Source organism: Pteropus vampyrus, unplaced genomic scaffold (genome assembly GCF_000151845.1).
Source record: "Pteropus vampyrus isolate Shadow unplaced genomic scaffold, Pvam_2.0 Scaffold20, whole genome shotgun sequence".
In the NCBI taxonomy this organism is placed as follows: domain Eukaryota; kingdom Metazoa; phylum Chordata; class Mammalia; order Chiroptera; family Pteropodidae; genus Pteropus; species Pteropus vampyrus.
The window spans coordinates 10,137,745-10,157,301 of NW_011888801.1; the positions used below are offsets into that span (position 1 = coordinate 10,137,745).

A 19,557-nucleotide genomic window follows, 5' to 3' on the forward strand; every position below is an offset into this window, starting at 1 on the left:
GGCTAGTTTGTATGTGACATGAGCCTATGTTGTTACTCAATGTAATAAGTTTTTTGGGGAAAAATTGATAATCGTGTACTTACTGTGGTGGGCCTGATTATGATTTTATACTATAATTAAAGTATAAATGTAATGTTTAATATTTGCTTTCATAGTTGTTTTTGTACATTTAAATTATTATACAGCGTTACAAGTTGAGTTGCTTATTTTTAATAATTGGACATCTAAGTTGCCTCCTCTTTTGCAAGTAATGCAGTTAATAAATAGCTGTCCTTCATTTTGCTTCTTTCCTTTAGGCTAAAGTCCCAGGAAGGAGATCACAAAGTTAAAGGGTATGAAGGTTTTTGACATTTTCGAAATACATTGCTAAATTTATTTCTGAAAGATTATATTGATTTACACTGCCTTCTGAAGTTTGGTTTACCAGTTTTATTATACTTTTATAGGCTTTTGTTTTTGAAAATTTGTTTTTTAAAAATGTATATAAGGGTACCTGCTGTCTAACATCACTATCTACAATAGGAAAGCAAATGCACTATTTTCCTAGTTTTATTTTCTCCTTTGTGTGATTTGTCCTTTGTGCATAAATTTACTGGAATCTTCTCACTAATTTTTATTAGCGCTTAACATCATAAATATGTTAATATCTTGAAATATGTTCTGATCTTTTTTGTTATTTTTATTGTAGACTTTGTAGTTTTATTTTTTATTTTTTTAATTAATTTTTTTAATTGAAGACATGATTTTAATTAAAAAAAATTTTCCCCATCTACTTCTCCTCTCTTCCTTCCCCGCTACCCTCTGCTGACTTCATAATTTTTAAAATTATTAAAATCATTGACTTTTAAACAAAATTTTGTGAGTTCATCTTTTGTTTGTGAGATCTGAATAACTGTGTGTCCACTATCTGAGGCACATTTTTATTAGGCTTCTAGAATTTGTTTTGTTATATGTATATATCATCAGCAAATTACATATGCATTTGAGATTGAATTTAATTTATGTGTATTTTATACTATAGAGAATCACATTCTTATAAATATCTGAGTTTCCACTGGTAAACTGCTGCTGTTTTTCTTCCCAAATTTGAAGAAGAAACAAAACAAAACATAATCTAGTTATTTTTTTAAGTAAATGGGTACTTGGTTTGTTTTTTTTTTAATAAATTATAGTAAATTCAGACAAACCAAAATTTTCATGAAAGCAATATTTTAGCTAGTTGGAGTTTTTGTTAGTTCAGGATTAACCAGAAGGCCATTTCTGATTTGACTCTTCCCGTTAATCATTCTATAATATGTGAAAGTAAGACTTTGATTGTCTGATTCCTTTGGGGAGTGAGTCATTTTACATAGATGAGATATCCCAGGGTAATAGTTAATATTGATTGAGTGCTGGATACTGTGCTGTTATTTGGCATGGAGTTTCTTACTTAATCCTTCTAACAACCGCAGGAGAGGTAGGTTCTTTATGTATTTTTATTTTGCAGGTGAGAAAACTTAGAGAAGTAAAGTGACCTGCCAAAGGTAGCAGCTAAAAAGCAGTGGAACTGGAACTTAGTCTGCTTACTTTTTAAGGACTCTATTTGAAAAGTGTATTTTATCTTGTTTTTTTTTTTTTCTGCTAAGGTTTTGAATTTTATCTCTTAGGCATTGGAATGATATTAGGTGCTTTAAAGCAGGGGGATTATATGGTATGTTATATCTTTTAGGGAGATGGCTGATGTGGCAATGTGAAAACATATTGAATTGTATTTCTGATAAGAAGTGGTTGAAACAAGTCACATGAGAAACAAAGCCTGAACTGCAAGGTGCATTTGGAGATCAGGGGATATAATGGAAAGATACAGGACTTAGTAACTGACTTAAAAGAAAGTGGGTAGCTGGAGTGTTGATTTGGAAGATATCGAATGGGGTAATGACAGATGAATATGCGCTCATAGTACTTTGTTATATGTCTTTCATAGCATTGGCTGTGGTGTATTGCACCTAGTTCAGTGACACATCTACCTCCCCCACTGGATTATGTGCTTGTCAAGGATGGGACTGAGTAGAAGGCGTGAGGTAATACAGGAAGAGGGCAAGAGACTGAACTGCCTGTGGGAAACATCGGATCACCAAAATCAAAGAATGCATGGAGGAAGAGGAGCTCTAGAAAATGACAGCTGTCAAGGACTAGGGGGAGAGCCACCTGCATCAGGGGAAGAATATTAAGGAGAGGGCGGTATTAGCACAGAAGTAAGCACAGAATGCCGCACTTCAGGCTACAAACAGTTCTGATTGGTGTGGCCTAATGTATTATGATGATGGGCAGTGGTTGTACAGAATTGAGTTGTCTTTCCTTTGTTACAGACTGCCCTGCCTCCACCTGCCAGTACCTTTCTCATTCACCACCTGCCTCTTTTAGCCTCTAACATCTGCTTGCTATGGGTACTGATGCTGGGGCTTGACTCAGCCTAATGAGAGCAACCAATCAGAACCCTCTTTTCTTTTAAAGTGAATTGACCAATCAGGGTATGTTGGGTGTAATCTCTGAGTTTTCAGTTCTTCTCTGCTAAATTGATTGCTTTTGAATGCCCCCAGAATTTCTTCTCTGACTTCAAGACTTCTAATTGGTTATTTTGAGATTTGGCGCCACTGGGAAGCCAGGGGATTCTTAAAGGCTGGGTCCGTGAAAGCTGAAATTTTCACCTGTTTACTTTTCCATGTTAATCAATAGATGAGTTTAAATATGGTTGGGTCATCTTTGAGGATTGTTGATTTTAACAATGCCCCAGGATCATCATTTCAAATAATTAAGAATTTCTGTTCTCTTTGTATAATTCTATAGTTATCTAAGGTGTGTGGGCTTGTTTTAAGTTTTCTTGGTCAGTTCCTAACTTCATATGTCTGTTTTTCAAAGAGTCACTTAGAAAAGGAATTTGTGCTTGATTTCTAATGCTACTATTTTCTACAGAGCATCCTTACCCTTCACTCTGCCTTCTCCTTCCCAGTTTTCATTTGCTCAGTTTTTGTACTTGGTAAGTACAATGGGAAAGAAAAAGAAAAGAAAGTGAATAATTACTCCTCTTCTCCCTTCCTTTTCATATTTGTCACCACCCTCCTCTCCCTAACCACTGCTCCCAGCTATACAGTTTGGCATGGCCTCGTGCCCCATATCTTTAGTTTCATGTGTGGGAATGGAAGATGTAATACAGCTCTTTAGCTGAGGAATGCTGGATATCTCAGGGTTTTGGTTCTTCTGTGATCTCTGTTGTGGTGTCTGTTTTGGTGTTTGGTATTGAAAGATCCAGGTGACATATCTTAGTATGTTCAATCCCTGGCAATCTACCTCTGTTTACAATGCAAAAAATCTAGGTCCTGTTTCTTTAAATTCACTCTGTCTCTGTCTCATATCTCTACCCCCGTACCAAGATATCAGAATCTTTGATGCCTGAGCCCTTAGTGAATACACTAGGGACAACAAAGATAGCAGATACCAGAAGGTACTTTGCATTGTTGTTGTCATCTTATTAATGATATTTGGTTGCAGCTTGAGTGCTTTGGGGAAATTTGAGAGCTTTCTTTGACCATTATGTCTTGGCAGCCAATGTTAGGGCTGGGAGTTACAATTTTTTCTGAAGATCATAGCTTAGAAAAGCAGGAGCTCTTCCTAACAGCTATTTTAGTGTATAGAATGGGTCTGATGGTATTTTGGTCTGAGTTGGTAGGCTAGCTTACAGGAAACATATCCAGGTGATATTTCTTTACCAGGGAATGGGGAGGCAGGGATGGCCTTTATTTTAATTCTTCCTTTTGTTTTTATTTAAAATTTTTTCTCAAGTTTATTTTCTTCATTTTAAGATAGTCTGGACTTGTCAACCCTTATTTATTATTGGCATCAGCTAGATTTTAGACTGCCGTTTTTGTGGCCACTCTTGCCATCAGCGTCTTTCCAGGATTTTAGTTACATGCTGTAAATTCCCTCAACCCAGGCTTTGAGATGAGATACTGAGCCTGGAGTTTCCTTATTCTTGTCATCCATCCATTCATGAAATACCCAGTGAGCACTTGCTAGTAATAGTGCACTGAGGAAAACATATTTTCTACCCTGTGAAACTTACATTAGAATGACAGCATATAGGAAATAAATATATGTATAACATGTTGGCAATTGTAGTGCTGTGGAGAGAAACAAAGCAGAATAAGGTGGAAAGATGATGTGAGGGGGATGCTGCTGTTTTATATAAGATGGTCAGAGAGGGCTGTAGTGATGAATGGTATTTGAGGAGATAATGTGGAAGAAGTGAAATTGTCATCTAATCTGCACACGTATTAGGGAAGAAAGCATTTGAAGAAGATGGAGCAAGACTACAAATGTCTTTTTTGAGGAGTGGTAAGTAGCTAAGTGGTGGCATTGAGGGAAGTGATTGGTGGAAGATGAGTGGAGGTGGAGCATGGGGGAATGGGAGAAGGGCACATAATAGATTATATATGTTATAGGCCAGTAGGAGTTTGGCTTTTACCCTGAAGGTGGGAAGCCATTTATATGTTTTGGGTTTTAAATAGACCTCTCAGTTACTATTTAGAAAATGTCAGAAGCAGAGCATAATGAAATCTTTTAGCATGCTCCAGCATTAATCCTGAGTAGGTGATTTTAGGTAAAGATTGGGAGAAGTGCTCACATTCTGTAGACATTTAGAAGGCAGAGCCAACAGAATTTGATGGCGGATTGGATATGGGTTGTGGGTTTTGGCTGGAAGACTGGAGTTTCCATTTATTGAGATGGGGAAGCTGTAGGATAAGCAGATTTTTAGAAGGAAACGATTTCAGTTTGGGACATGTTAAGATAGCAGTCCAAATAGAGATATTGTCTAGGCAGCTGGGTATACATGAATCTGCAGTTCAGGGCAGAGGTCTGGGCTGGAGATATAAATTTCCAGCCTTAGGCATAGAGATTTTAGAATGGGTTAAGTTAGTTTGGGGATTGAGTGTGGCTGGAGAAATCCAAAGACTTTGCCTTGGGATTCTGTAATTTTTGGGGGGAGGAGGGGACAGGGAGAAGGGAGAGTTAGAGCTAAAGCTAGCAAAGAAGACTAAGAAGCACCCCAGTGATGGAGGAGGAGAATTAACAGTGATTGAAGCCAAGTGAAATGTTTTAAGGAGGAAGAAAGTTAACAGTTGCATCAGATGCTATTACGTCAAGGACTAAAATATGACTGTTAGATTAACAATCTGAAAATCATTGGTAATTTTAACAAGTTCTTGGTGGAGTGGAGGAGCTGAAATTTGATTGGGGGTAGGTTTAAGAAATAATTGTAGGAGAGGAATAGAAGACAGCCAGTCCTTTTAAGGAGTTTGCTATAAGTTGAAGCTGAGAAAAACAGAGTGATAGCTGGAGGGAATGTGAAGTCAAGGAATTTTTATTTTATTTTTTTAAAGATGAGCGCTTTTCTAGTATATTTGTATAAATAGAAAATACTTGTAACTGTTGGAATGATCTGAGGGAGAGAGAAAAATGACAAGAACCGCTTCTTTGAAAAAGAAATTGGTTTTATCCTAATCCGTGTACCCAAGATCTATCATTATCATATATATGTCCTTATATATTAACCTGTTTCCTTCAAGTGATGATGTTGGCTAGTGGGGAGAGATATTAAAGAACATCTCCTCCACTCAATTTGGTTAATTTTCATCTGTTCAAAACTGTAGTTTTTATATGTGGGTAACACGTTTTTTATGAATTATTAGGAAGTGGGTTAAATGGTCTTTTCTTTTTGCTAACCTATTTTTCTCTGGTAACTTTTACCTGTTTATTATCCTCAGCAGTTTTGCATAGTGCTTGCCACGTGGTAGGTTATAATTTTTGATTTTGTAATCTCTGATATTGTAGTTTTACTATAAGTACCTTTTTAAAAAAAATTATTAAAAAAATACTTTTTAATTGAACTATAAATGCAGTACTTTCAAGGGGAAAATTTGATGGCTACTCTTTTTCCTTTTTTCCTAATGTACCTGGCCACACTTTTACTGTAATTGCTTCTGATAATTGAATTGCTATTTGAGATGAGTTCAGAAACTTATGTTGAAAGCTTGTATTACAGTTACAGCACTTTATGTACCTCTTTCTGTGGCTTGAGTAAGTAGTTGTCAATATTTAGTGCTGGAGCATCACTTTAGTTGTTTCTTAATCTTCTTCATTGGTCTTCCTTCAGATTTTCTTCCTTTAGCCACTGATGCACGCTACAGACTTTGGATTTCTGAAACACAGATCTGATCAGGTCGTATTATTGCTTAAAAATCTTCTGTGGCTCTCTGTTGTCTACGGAAATTAATTTGCTCTCTTTTGCTTTTGGCCTACCTCTTGCCTATACTTGCCTTCGGGAATCTGGAGTGCTCCCTAGATGGTTCTAATGTACATCTCATGTTTCTTACCAAAGGACCACAGGATAATGGTCAAATTCTTTATCAGTGTACAGAAAGTCTTCCATGAACTTTTGACCCTCACCTTCTGTCATGATTCCATGAAGATGAGTAACTCTTTAACATCTCTATGCTTTTGCACATACTATTCCTTTTTTTCAGAATACCATCAACTTCTTAGCTATCTTGTTAAAACAATTCATCTTATGAAAAGCTCAATATAGATGTCTCATTTTCTAGGAAAGCTATTAGGCATATTTTATGATGATTCCTGTACCTATCCTCCATTATATTCTCTGTTCTCTGTGTTCTTATAACATTTGCCGTTATTGTAGTATTTGCTTTATTTTCTTCTATTTGGTTTTGTGATTAGTCCTGCTTACCCCAACACAAACATATAATCACTCAATTCATTTTTGTTGAATGAGTAATTGAGTAAAGCAAAAAATTACTCAACATTGACCTAGTTTTGATTGATCCATTTAATTGGGCTTTTACATCAATTTAATTTGTACAGAATATACAAATGAGCAATTCAGATGGCATGCTTACAGACAATCATAACCCATAGTGTCTTAGGAAATTAACATTTTATTAAACATTTGTTATTATGAACAAATAATGAGGTTTATTGATGATTTCATTGTATATCTCAAGTCTCTATTTTTGTCTAAATATCTGAATATTTTTTCTTCTGTGGTTTTATTATTTTCTCTGGTATTTCTATTTGGATGTTGGCCTTAGATACTCTCCACCCTAAACATGTCTTGAACTCGTTCCCTAAACTTGATCATGAGTTCTCTTTTAGTGCTTTCTATATCACTCTCTTGTAAGTTACTTAGGTTTTTCTGCAGTATCTTTGTGTCACTTCTATGTCTTATTACTGAGTTCTATTATAATTCAACAAATATTTTTTGGCCAATACTTGTGTTCCTGATTTGTTAGTACTAATGATGAAAGGCTGAATAAGAGAGGGTCCCAATCCACAAATGATTATGATACAATGTGATAAGTATAATACTATAGTAATAGTGGACGATCTAGGGCACCCTAGGAGTAGAGAATATCTCTTTGTATCGCTTAATTCTTACTTTGGCTGCTGCCAACCTCTTTCAGGCCCTCGTTACTATACTTAGATAATTTTAGGATACTTAATAGCTTGCCCTGCCTTCTCTTGTCATTCCAGTTCATCATGGACACTGTCACCAGAGTAGTTGTCTTAAAAAGACAAAAAAAGCTATGTATCTTTGATCTTCCTGCTTACAGAATAAAGTCCAAAACAGAATAAAATCAGGAATGCAAAGCCTTTGGCCTAGGCTTCTTTCTTGTCTTCTGCTATATGAACTTTCCATTCTAGTGAAACTCTTCTACATTCTGTTCTAAACACACTTCACACTTTTCCTTTTTTTGTCTTCTTTATTTGAGCCATTCCCCCTTTCAGCAATGTTTTTACTCTTGCTTCCTCTACTTACTGGAATTGTATCTATCCTTGGATTAGTTCCTGATTGGTAAATCCATTCTGAACCTTTTATATGATCATGACCATATTCTTAACACTCTCTCTTTCGTTGTTTTCATGACATCACTCTCTTCTGTTTCTCTTTCTCAACATATTCTTTTCCACTGTTTTTACTGACTCCTATTCCGTAACATTCATGTTTCCTGGAGTTTCAGGCTAACCTCTTTTTGTCTTTATTCTGTTGTGCTTTTGTAAATATATATTGTTTTTCATTATCACCTTTTTGTGTTCGTTTCCTCAGCCTGTTTTCGTCTTAAGTACTTCAGTCCTTAGGTTTGCTCATTAGAATGCCCATCTGATTGCCCAGTAGAAAACCTGAAACTTAGAACATCAAAAATTAAGCGCATGGTCTTTTCCAGACCCATGAATTCACCTCATTTTTTTTCTTGATTAATGATGCTGCCAGTCACTCAGTTACCCAAATTATAAACCCAGGAATCATCTTGGCTTCTGTTCTCCTATGCCATATTTTCCATTAGCTGTCAAGACCTGTTGATGGAGCTGTTTCCTCTCCATTTCCTTTACTGTTTCCTTGACCCAGGCTCTAATATCCTTAGTAGACCATTGGAAAAAGTAAGTCTTTTGCCTGGTCCTGGATATTCTATGGGAAATGCATGTTGGTTATATTCTGTAGAAATGCCAAAGGCAAAATAGTTTTGGGCCTGCCACACAAGAATAGAGCTTGAATCATAGACTAATCCTTGTGTATCTATTAAAGGTCAATTTCCTAAATATTTTTATTAAATGACATTATTAGGAAATAGTTTATACTTTTTACAAGAAATTGCCTAAGGATTAAGAATATGATTTATAAAGATTAGAAGGGAAAAGCAAGAAAAATATATAGGAACAGAAGTCTGTCTGGGATAAGTGCCAGAAATGATCTTACAGGACATTTTCTTAATGAGCTAGAAAAGAGATTAAAAGTTTGAAAGTGACACTTGGAGTTTCGTGTCCAAATGCCAGTTAAAAGCAGTTAACTACAGGAAGATCTTGAGACTGAATAGACAAAAATAAGAGCTTTAGTGTGAGGAATTGTAAGCTGATATATTTGAGTAGTGCTTTGAAGAGATGCTGTTTAACTGTCAGTTAATACCCAGACTCCTGGTACCATTATGCATGTTCCTGGAAGATGCTGGCCTGCTGTGCCAATGCTACATTATGTGGTAACATAATCATTGTATGTAACATAATCATCTAATATGTTTTGTAAGCACAAGCCATTTAGTATAAAATCATTATTTTCTGAACCCAGATATAGCCATAGAAGTGCTCTTAGTTTCTTGAGCTTTTTCTTGGTTTTCAGACAGTAGATTTTAGATAGAATTTGTCTTGCTTGTAACATTTTAAAATTTTGCAGAATAAAGTATTTTAAAACTTGAGTTCCTTATATTCTAAATGATTTAACACATTTCAAAATAATTAAATTTTATTTATTGTGAATATTTTCCAAAAATATTAAGTGTTTATATTAGCTTTTGCTGTTGACTATATTGATTTTATTCATTTTCTGATGAATTTAGAGTTTATGAGGCTGGCACTAGATTCTCACTTGAAAGTTTCCTTGGAAGATCTATTCGAAGATTCTGTATGGCACTATTTTGAAATTGAGATTGGAGTATAACATTTCAGTTATATTGTTCTGCCTAGAGCTCCCCTGTGGTGGAGGAGGTGAGAAAGAGAAAAAAACCTTCATAGGGAGTTCACAAGGTGGACCAAGGTAGATGAGTGGCATTTTGAGCCTAGGGAGTAGCATGCGGTCTGGTAAAGAGTCCTGAAAGATTGTATTCTCTGGTCACGGATTCTTGGGTGGTTTGGTGTGAGTAGAAGGCAGAGTTTGTTGGGTTAATGGTGAGAAAGAGCAGCTGCAAAGGAATACCAAAGCCAAATTTTAAAGGCATTTGTAATGTTAGCTGCATTCGCTTACTATCTGTGTGTCTATGGACAGATTGTGATTTCTCCAAGTTTTAATTTCCTTAAATCTGAAAACTAAGAATAATAAAAATATCTACACTTTAGGATCGCTGTTGAATTTAAATGTGGTAATCTAGGTACCTGGCACACAACTACTCAACGGCTATCTGCTGTTGTTAGTACTGTTATATGGCGTTTGTTCTTTGGAGAGCCACTGAAGGATTTTAAATTGAAGAGTGACATGATCAGATTTATAATTTCGATTATTAACTCTGGGAAAAGTATAAAGGATGGATTGAAGGGGAAGAAACAGAAGGTAGGGAATTAAGGACACATGTTAGAATACTGGCTAGAGATGGTAAGATTCTAGACTAAAAAATAAGGTAGTGTTAGAGAAGACAGGATGGATTTCAGAATTATTACAAATTGACATGCACATTGTATTTCATGAGTTAGGGAGACCTAAAGGGAACTAGGAGAATAGACAGCAAGAATGTGTAAATAAAGTACCCAGCTAAGCAGGAACATTGTATGCTTCTGTTCAGAATAGGAGAGGGCTAAAGAGGGTGGTTAGAGGAACATGCTCATTATTGCTAAGGATCTAATGGCTAAGTTGGGCTGCCTGCCATTCTGCAGATGAGATGTGCAGCATTTGGGCAAACTCTAGTTGAGTTCAGAGCACTAACTTTGGGCAGCACACAGATTAAGTGGGAGCTGTCATTGAGTCAGGAGAGAAACGGTCATAAACCACAAGTAGACTTGTGCTGAGTATGAAATGGAGAAAGAGCTATTTCTTAAGGGGCTAGAACGACAAGCTGACAGTGATGCGTTTTATTTGGATTTGAATTTCTGGGGTTCTGCCCTTTCTACGTGCTAAGAATATCAGATCCTACTAGGGATTTACCGAAGTTTTGTTAATCTTGCAAGCTCAGAAGTGTCCTTTAAGCATTTGGTATTTTAAGATTTGATAGCATTACCATATAATCATTTTCAGCAAAGATGCTTTTCGACTTTATAGTTTTGTTTTTGCAGTACTTTATGTATATTCTCATTTAATCATATTCTCTTTGGCAAGTTTAATTGTAACATTTGAAAAACTCTCACAATAAAATGATTAGTTTTTAATTGGTTTACTAAGTCGAATATTCTTACCTTACATAATTTTACTTAAAGACTCTTTGAAAATAGAGAGCAAAGTTCTGTCTAGAATATTATGACGTGTATTTTCTTGTCAGTGAAGTGTTCCTTGTGTTGTAATGACCAGTTGCTAGTATAGGTTAAATATAAATGTACTTTGATTTGAAGGTGTGGTTGATTCTCAGGCCTCAGCCTGATACCTTTTGACTTTTTATCAATTATATTTTATAAAATTATAATTATTTGTGTTATGGAGGTAAACACAATTTTGGGATTTTGCATATTTATTGGCATTTCCAGTTCTTTATCAGCAACCTCTAGATGTTTTGTCTCCTTTGATATGGAATTAGAGTAAGACATATACTGCTACGTTAAAACCTTTTAGTAGAACTGCAGTTATAAAATATTTAGATTTTTTTTTCAGTAACTTTTCGTCACTCACTAGCGTTTATTAACTATCTTTTCTACATATTATGATAGTCTTTAGGAATTTAAAAAATCAAATATGTTGTAGTCTCTTGTTCTCGAGTTGCTCCCAGGTAAGGGAGCACATAGGAGGAGTACTTAACTGAGGCAGATGTCACACAAGCTTGCTAATTCTACAGTGAGATTTATTGTTATATATTACATGAAAAGAGAAAATATAAAATCAAAGAGATGTCATCTAGCAGCCTGATATAGATCAGGACATAGGACACAGTACATTCAAGGGAACAGAGATATAGACATTGTACATTCATGTGAGATTGCAAATTGCAAGAAGTCTGTTGTTATAACTATCTCTTGTCATGCCATCTGTATAGAGCAATTGTATATGCTTCTTGTTTCCCTAATGGGGACACTGCTCTGGGTAACAGAAACGACAAGATGACGAGTTGTGGGGAAATACATATGAGATGGATTGAAAAGAATTCAAGATAGCATAAATAAGAGAAGTCCAAAACTGACTTTTTAAATATATATATGTTTTTAAATATAAAAATAATTTCATAGTCAGAAAAGTTATAAGAATAAGAATAGTACAAACAATATCTGAATAGCTTTATTCAGATTCATGTGTTGCTAATATTTTATGCCATTTGCTCTCTATCTTGCATATGTACATGTATAGGCTTATGCATATGTCTATATATGTATCCATGGTCTCGGTGTCTCTCTCCCTTCCTCCCTCCTTCCCTCCCTTATACACGCACACATGCCAAGCATTTGAGAATAAGTTGCATACATCATGACACTTTACCCCTAAATATATACTTTCATATGTATTTTCTAAGAATATGGATTTTTTTTTTTAATGTAACCACTGTACAGGTATGGACTTGACTAAATTTAACATTGATACAATAATTTAATTTTACGATTTGTATTCAATTTTTTTTTTTCAATTGACCAAGTTTCCTTTACCCTTTCCACAGACTGCCTTTTAAAGAGCAGAGTCAATCATGAGATATTTTGGTAGAAATTTTGTATTAATGATCCAAAAAAAATCATGGTGACTTAAAGTTGGATTCTCCTTATACTTCATATCTGTGTCTTCCCCAGTCTTTCCATCTAAGAAAATGGTAGCACCATTTGATTAGTTTTTCAGGCCAAAAACCTGAAAGTCATTCTTGATTTCTGTCTTTCCCTTTTCCCTCATCTCTTGCATTTAACCTATCACTAAGAGCTGTAGCTCCTATCTTCCCCCATGCCTCTTGAACTCTTCTATTCCTTTCTATCCATCTACTTCAGCCTGCTTAGTCCATCATCATATCTCATCCTAGGTAGGATTCCTTCCTATTTAGCTTCTTAACTGATTTCCCTGCCTCCATGTTTTCTCTCTTCTAGTTCATGCTCCACCATAATAGTGAGAATGATCTTTTAGGAATGAAAATCAGATCATGTCACCTCCTGCTTATAATATTCAGTGGCTTTTAATTGCTCCAGAGTCCTCATTGCATAGCTAGCTCCTCTTCTTTTAGATCGCAACTTAAATATCTCCCATTGAGGTGCCTTCTTGATGCCCAGTCTGCTATTTTCTCCTATAACATTTCATTTTTTTCCTTCACAGGACTTATGTTTTGTAATTATTTGTTTTTTTTTTGTTTATTAATTTATTTATGTCTCCTACACTAGACTATAATTGCAAAAACCATAGGGGCCATGTCTGTTTTGTCAGCCTTTGTATACCTAGCATCTAGCACATTGCTAGGATCTTAGCAGGTAATTAATAAATATTTGAATACACGAATGAAAGGAAAGCTGAGAGATTGTCTAGCCCCAGTGCTTACCCAATGTAGAATCTGCACTATCTCTAGCAAGTGATTTTCCAGCTTGTTTTTGAATGCTTTCAGAGATGGACAGCTTAGTGTTTTATGTGTAATCTCATTTCATTGTTTAGTCTAATTCTTATATTTTGAAAAGTTTTTCTTACTTGGGGCTGAAAACTGCCTTTCTGTTTTGCTCCGTCCATTGAACCTAGTTCTGCCCCTCATTAACACCTTAAACTATTTGACAGCAATAATTATATATTCTCTTGGTTTTTAAAATGCTTTACTTTTCATCATGTGACATGGTTCACACATTTTGTATATATCCATTTTGTCAGGGTAACTTTAAAAGTGGCGTAGTGAAGGATAAAGATGTTCATAAACTTTGGTCCAGTAATTCATGGTTAAATGATTTATAGCATATTAGTTCAATGTAATACACAGAAGTCATTAAAATAAATATAATGATAAAAATGTGGGAAATATTTATAAAATAATATTTTAAAATGTATAATATTATATTGTATCCAGGTAGTTATTATAGCAGACTGGGTATTTAGGTGTGATTTAGAAGGGTACCTGAAGTAATGAGAACAATTGTATTAAGGTGGTGGAATTATAAGAAGTTTTAAAATAAAGATTATTTTATAGTTTAATAAGAAAGGATAAAATGTAATGCTCAGAAGACTAGAGGTAAGTGAGAAACTATAGTAGTCTGCATTAACACTCCTGATTTAAATACTGCATTTCTTTTAGTGTCGTTTAAGATTGCTTGTTTTTGTGTCCTTACCACACTGTTAACCCATTTGAACTTACCAAAAAAAATTGCTAAAGTGAAATTAAGGCACAAAATTTGTTCCCTTGAGATTTAAAAACATTTCAGTTTTTCCTCAGTAACATATCAAATTGGCTTAGAGACCTGAGATAAACTGAATGACCTAGGGATTGTTCAGGGCAATTCTTTGCTTTCTAAATTATTTCCAAAACCTCAAACTGCTAGTATAATATTTGAATATTCTATACCAATACTATCATTCCTACTGTCCTGAAATAGGTTCATATTTTAAGATTATTTTCATTTAAAACTAATAAGTAGTAATTATAACTAAAGTTTAGAAAGCTATTTCTGAGAAATAGCTTGCTTAATATCACTAGCATATTTAAAAAACAAACTTAAAAATAAATTCATTCTTAGTTTTTACAGAAAAATTTTTAGAATTGAATTGTAGTAATGTCCAAACTTAAAGATGTTTATTTAGTACTTGGAAAGCTTTTTTCTCATAAAAGTATTATTTTATATTTGTCAACCAAAAATAATAGAAAATAGCACCATTGGATTTTAGTAATTAAATCCAGTAAATAAAATTGATTGAAATTATTCTCTTAATTGATACGTGAAGAAAATCACATTTTGTTAGATGAGCGTTAAGGAGACAGGTGGATATTTAGAAAGAATGAGTGGCCTGAGAGTAGAGTTTTTGTCTTATTCTTAGTATCTAGTAATTTGCTGGTTGTTTGCTGGTTGTTAAATGGTTGTTAAATGAATTCTCAAAGAATTTCTGGGCATATCTGTGTCAGAAAAGCTGGCTTTGTGATCAACAAACTGTGAATGGTGATTCTCTTAACTTCTTTGACCTCAATTTTGTTTATGGTCTATAATATCCCAATTCTAAAATTCTGGTTCACTAAAATACACTATATGACAGAGTAGCATTTTCAAGGACATAAAGATACATTTTTATTTTTTATGTCTAATTTTATTTAAATAATTTTATAAGAAGCTATTTTTATATGGTTTATCTATTTTTCAAGGTGTATCTGTTTTCCTCAGGCATGTTTTTTTGATTCAGAAATAGAATGAAGAAAGAGGCCTTTTTTTCCCCTCTAACTGGGCAAGATTTGAAAAGACAGGAGAGATTAAATACTTTTTTTGTTTGTGTGTATAACAGTACTGTCCATGATAGCCACTAGCCACATGTAACTATTTAAATTTAAATGAGTTAAATTTAAATAAAAATAAATATTGAGTTCCTTAGTCACCCTAGCCATATTCTAAGTGCTCAGTACCTACATGTGGCTAGTGGCCACTGTATTGGACAAGGAAGGTACAGAATATTTCCATTATTGCAGAAAGTTCTACGGACAGTGCTAGAATAAGAGATTGTATTGGATAGGATTGCTTATGAGAATGAAGACAGACAAAATGGTGACTTGTCTCCTTTTAAGTCTAAAGAGGCTAAATCATGAGGGAGAGGAGGTGTGTGAACAGGACCCCAAAATATAACAGTTCTTTGTACTGGCCAACAAGTAATCATTGTCTACTCAGGTCAGCTGGTTATGGCAGAAGCACTGGGGAAACAGGAAGAATGAGTGGCAACTAGTGTGCAAGAAGGTTTCTGTATATGCAAAAGTTTGTTGGTACGGTTTTTACATTTTAAGGAATACCTATGCAGAAAGAACTTCTTAGGCATTACATAAAAATTGTTTTATCCTTGGGTATTTCAATTTTATAATGTTCAGGACATTTTACATGCTACACACCCATACATAACTGAAACTGAAGTGTTATGAAACACCCTCCACTAAGCATGATGCCTTCTGCTGTTTTCTGTTCTATCATTGTTGTATGTGTAGAAAAGATATTGACTCATTATTAAGTAGGAAAAGAATGTTTTAGGATATTACTAGCTAGGTACTAGGTATATCTTAAATATTATATTTCCAAAATATAAAGTGATTCTGTGAAATGTTGCAAAATTAATTTTAAAACTCCAACTGAACATTATAAAAACTTCTGGAACCATCTTAGGTTACAGACAAAATGTAACCATCGTTAAGTTCTATATTGATTTTCCTTATGTGAGACACTTACAAAAGCAAAAATGTTTACATAATACAATTACATTTTAGAGTATTTTTTCAGGTTTTAAAAAACATTATAGTAAAGCTTTTTACTCTGTCTCTAACTCCACTGACTGCAGCAAGACTCGTTTCTTTGATCTGAGGAATAAGACCATTACCACACACAAATGGAGTCACTCCATATGGAGAGACTGAGTTTGTCACCATTTTACAGTCTTTAATCTATTTTAATCTTTCATTGACAGCTCGATTATAGAATTTAGATAAAAGCCTTTTGAAGTAACCCAGATCATCTGTCCTCTTTTGCTGGCGTTTTCTCTTGTGCTGGTCCATTCCAGTATTTTGTAATTCACCCCAAATAAGATTATTCTTTTTACCTTCAGACAGTTTTGATTTTGATTTCTCAGTTACATTAATTAGAGTTTCCACTTATGTTTTTCTCATTTAAACAATCAATGCATACATGTATTTGTATACTCTTTCAACGTCTCTTTGCCTTTTGTTCTTTGGTAAGTTTTAGATTTTCCTGAACTTCACCTGCTTCCTCTTTACAAAAATATCAGTCTTCCTTCATCTGTTCTTTTGTCTCACTAAAAGTTTTCCGGTTCACACTTTATAGCTACTTTTTTCCTTATTTGTTTCTTAACTTCCTTTTAATGATGAAACTGACTATATTCCAGTTCAGTATCTATCCTTTTAAGATTTCTTCTTCAAACTGCTGTTCAAAGCTACTTTCTGCATCACCTGAATCAGCGAGTTCTACTTCTAGTGTTCTTATGTCATCTTCCTGTTTAGAGTGTTGCTTTTCATTTTCCTCAGTGGATTGCTTAGCCACATCTAATTTCTTTAGGTGGTAAGAAGTATTGACTTAATGCACAAGAAACTTTAATTCTTTTTTGTTTGTAGTTGTTGTCTGATTTGCACTCCATGTTCTATTCTCTTGGTTTTAGCTATGTTTGCATAAGGAGTTATTTTAAGATACAATTCCCGTTCATGTAATAATTGTTTAAAAATGATTTTTTTCTTATTGTGATATTCTTGACAAAAAATGCAGTTTTTTAAAATTGAAATAGTTGTCATACAATATCATATTAGTTTAAGTGCATAGCATAGTGATTCTACATTTATATACCTTACAGTGTAATCACCACGATATGTATAGTAACCATGTGTTATCACACAAAGTTATTACGATATTATTGACTATATTCTCTGTGATATATATTACATCCACATTGCTTATTCATTTGATAACTGGAAGTTGGTACCTATTATTCTCCTTTACTTTTTTCACCCCTGCCTTCATCCATCAGTTTGTTCTCTGTATCTATGAGCCTGTTTCTGTTTTGAAAAATTGGCATTTTTATATTGTTGTTTTTAGTTCTTCAAGAGGCTCTGGTAACTTTTTTTCCTTCTAATTTTGCATACCTGTGTTTGGTGACTACATTTTTTCTCTTATTAGAGTTGAAGTGAACATATTCTTCACTTCTTTTCTCAGCTCACACCTTTTCCTTATATTCTTCTAAAAGTTTCTCCAAAGTATTGATTTCTTCTAACACTAGATTATTGTTTTTTTTCTATTGAAATTGACTTTACAGTTACTTAGAATAATTCTTAAACATTTCTCTTCCTGTTCTATACAAACTTAGAGAAGATACAGATTTTCTGATTTGTGCTCCACAAATAGTTCTTGAATATTTTTAATGTTAAATTTGATTGTTTCCTTCCCCACCCATTACAAAACTAAACACATCCATTACATAATCTTTTCCTGCAGTTTGCCACCCCCAGGATCTCAGCTACCTGGTCCAGCACTAGAGAAGTTACTGGGAAAAGAATGGAGTAGTCCATTCTATTTTAGTCTTTTCATTTACAAAAAAAAAAAACTTGCTTGTTCTAAAATAATAAGTTAATATCATGATCGGCAGTTCAAAAACACAGGTGTACTGAGTGTTAGCTTAAGAAAATGAGTTGGAGAGAGGCCATAGAGGGTAATAGTTAAATTTCAGTCCTGGCCCCCACCATTTACTAGCTGTATGATCTTGGGAAAACTACTTAACCCTTTTACATTTAGTTTCCATGGTGGTAAAATAAAGGTTTATTTACTTCATAAAGTTGGGAAGCTTCAATAGACTAATATATATGAAACCCTCAAATAGTGCCTAATACATGGTAAGAGCTATAAAAGTGTTAGCTGCTATTGCTGCAGCTGCCACCACTACTTACCATATGCAATGCCACTGACTTGGGTTCAGTAGTCTTGGTTCTTTATTATCTGTATGAACTTGGACAAGTTACTTAGCCTCTGCAAACCTCAGTTTCTTCACCTCTGAAATGGGAATAAATGTACCTGTCCTGTATTGTAGTGAGGTTGAGATATGATCATTCTTATAAACTACATAGCACAGTGCTATGCATACTGTTGATAAAATTAGCTATTATCATTAAGGTCCCTCATAGTTATGTTGTCTGCTTTTTGTCTTCAGCAGGGACAATCAGATCTTTCTATCCTCCTGGTCCCATAGGAAGGAGAGTTTCTTGTCTAGGTCATGGAGGCAGTGCAGAGCCTACCTTCCACAGATGTTCCTGTCTCTTGGGATATCAGCCTGCATCAGCCCCAGAATATCATTTATTTGTATACACTGTTATATGTCAGACTCTGTGCTAGATGCTAATAATTTTTAAATTTCATCTTTTAATTAGGCTACTGATTACATCATTTTGAAATTATTTGTGTTGCCCAAGTTCCCCATGCTTTTGCTGGTTGAATTTGCTCATAACTTTTAGTAAGACCTAGTCCCTGTCTTCTCCAGCCTCATTTAGCTGCAAGCACAATTCCCACACTCCTGAATAAGGTGGGTGGGCGTGGCCTGCAATTAATGTGTCTACTGTGTTCAGTGTTCTCGGATCCCTGAGTGATGTTCCTGTCACGCTGTTACCTTTTTCTCAACTTGGCTGTAAATCAGAACCTCTGCTTTGTTTTCCAGTCTAGCATTCCAGGTATCATAATGGGACTGGAAGCTTACCTTGACCTTATATCCTGTCTGATCTTGCTCCAGCTATCGTTCCCAATATTTTCTTTATTTTTAACTTTTTTTAGCTTTTCCCTGCACATCTTAGAAACAGAAAAGAGGGTAAAAAATTAGGAAAAATAAAACAAAACTATTGCCATTATGTCCTCTTAAGTTACTATCTTTTTCTTTTTTGTCTTTGAAAGAATGGGTTGATTCCATTTCTTTATCTTTTTTTTTTTTTTACCCTTGAGCTCCCTATAGTCAGTTTTCTGTGGCATATCTTGTCTCCTGAAACTACTCTGCACAGATGACCACACTTGCAAACTACCAAGTCCAATCATTCTTTTCAGTTTTTAGTTTTTCAAGTGGAATTTGATACTGCTGCCTGTTACCATTTTCAGATTCTCTTGCATTTCTCTTCTTTCCTGTTGGATTATACATTCTCAGCTGTCTTCCCTCCCCTC

The 19,557-nt window shown here is 34.6% G+C and overlaps 1 protein-coding gene across 3 annotated transcripts in view; it reads left to right on the plus strand.

Moving 5' to 3' along the window:
* Positions 1–296: 296 nt before the first annotated feature.
* Positions 297–19,557, plus strand: part of LOC105288907 (serine-rich coiled-coil domain-containing protein 2-like) — a 35,268-nt gene continuing 16,007 nt past the window's right edge. The window contains exons 1-2 of one of the 3 annotated variants that reach the window (XM_011355344.2): positions 301–332; positions 1,964–2,060. The gene's annotated coding sequence lies outside the window, so the exon portion shown is untranslated. The other 2 variants (XM_011355343.2, XM_011355345.2) reach the window with 2 other exon arrangements.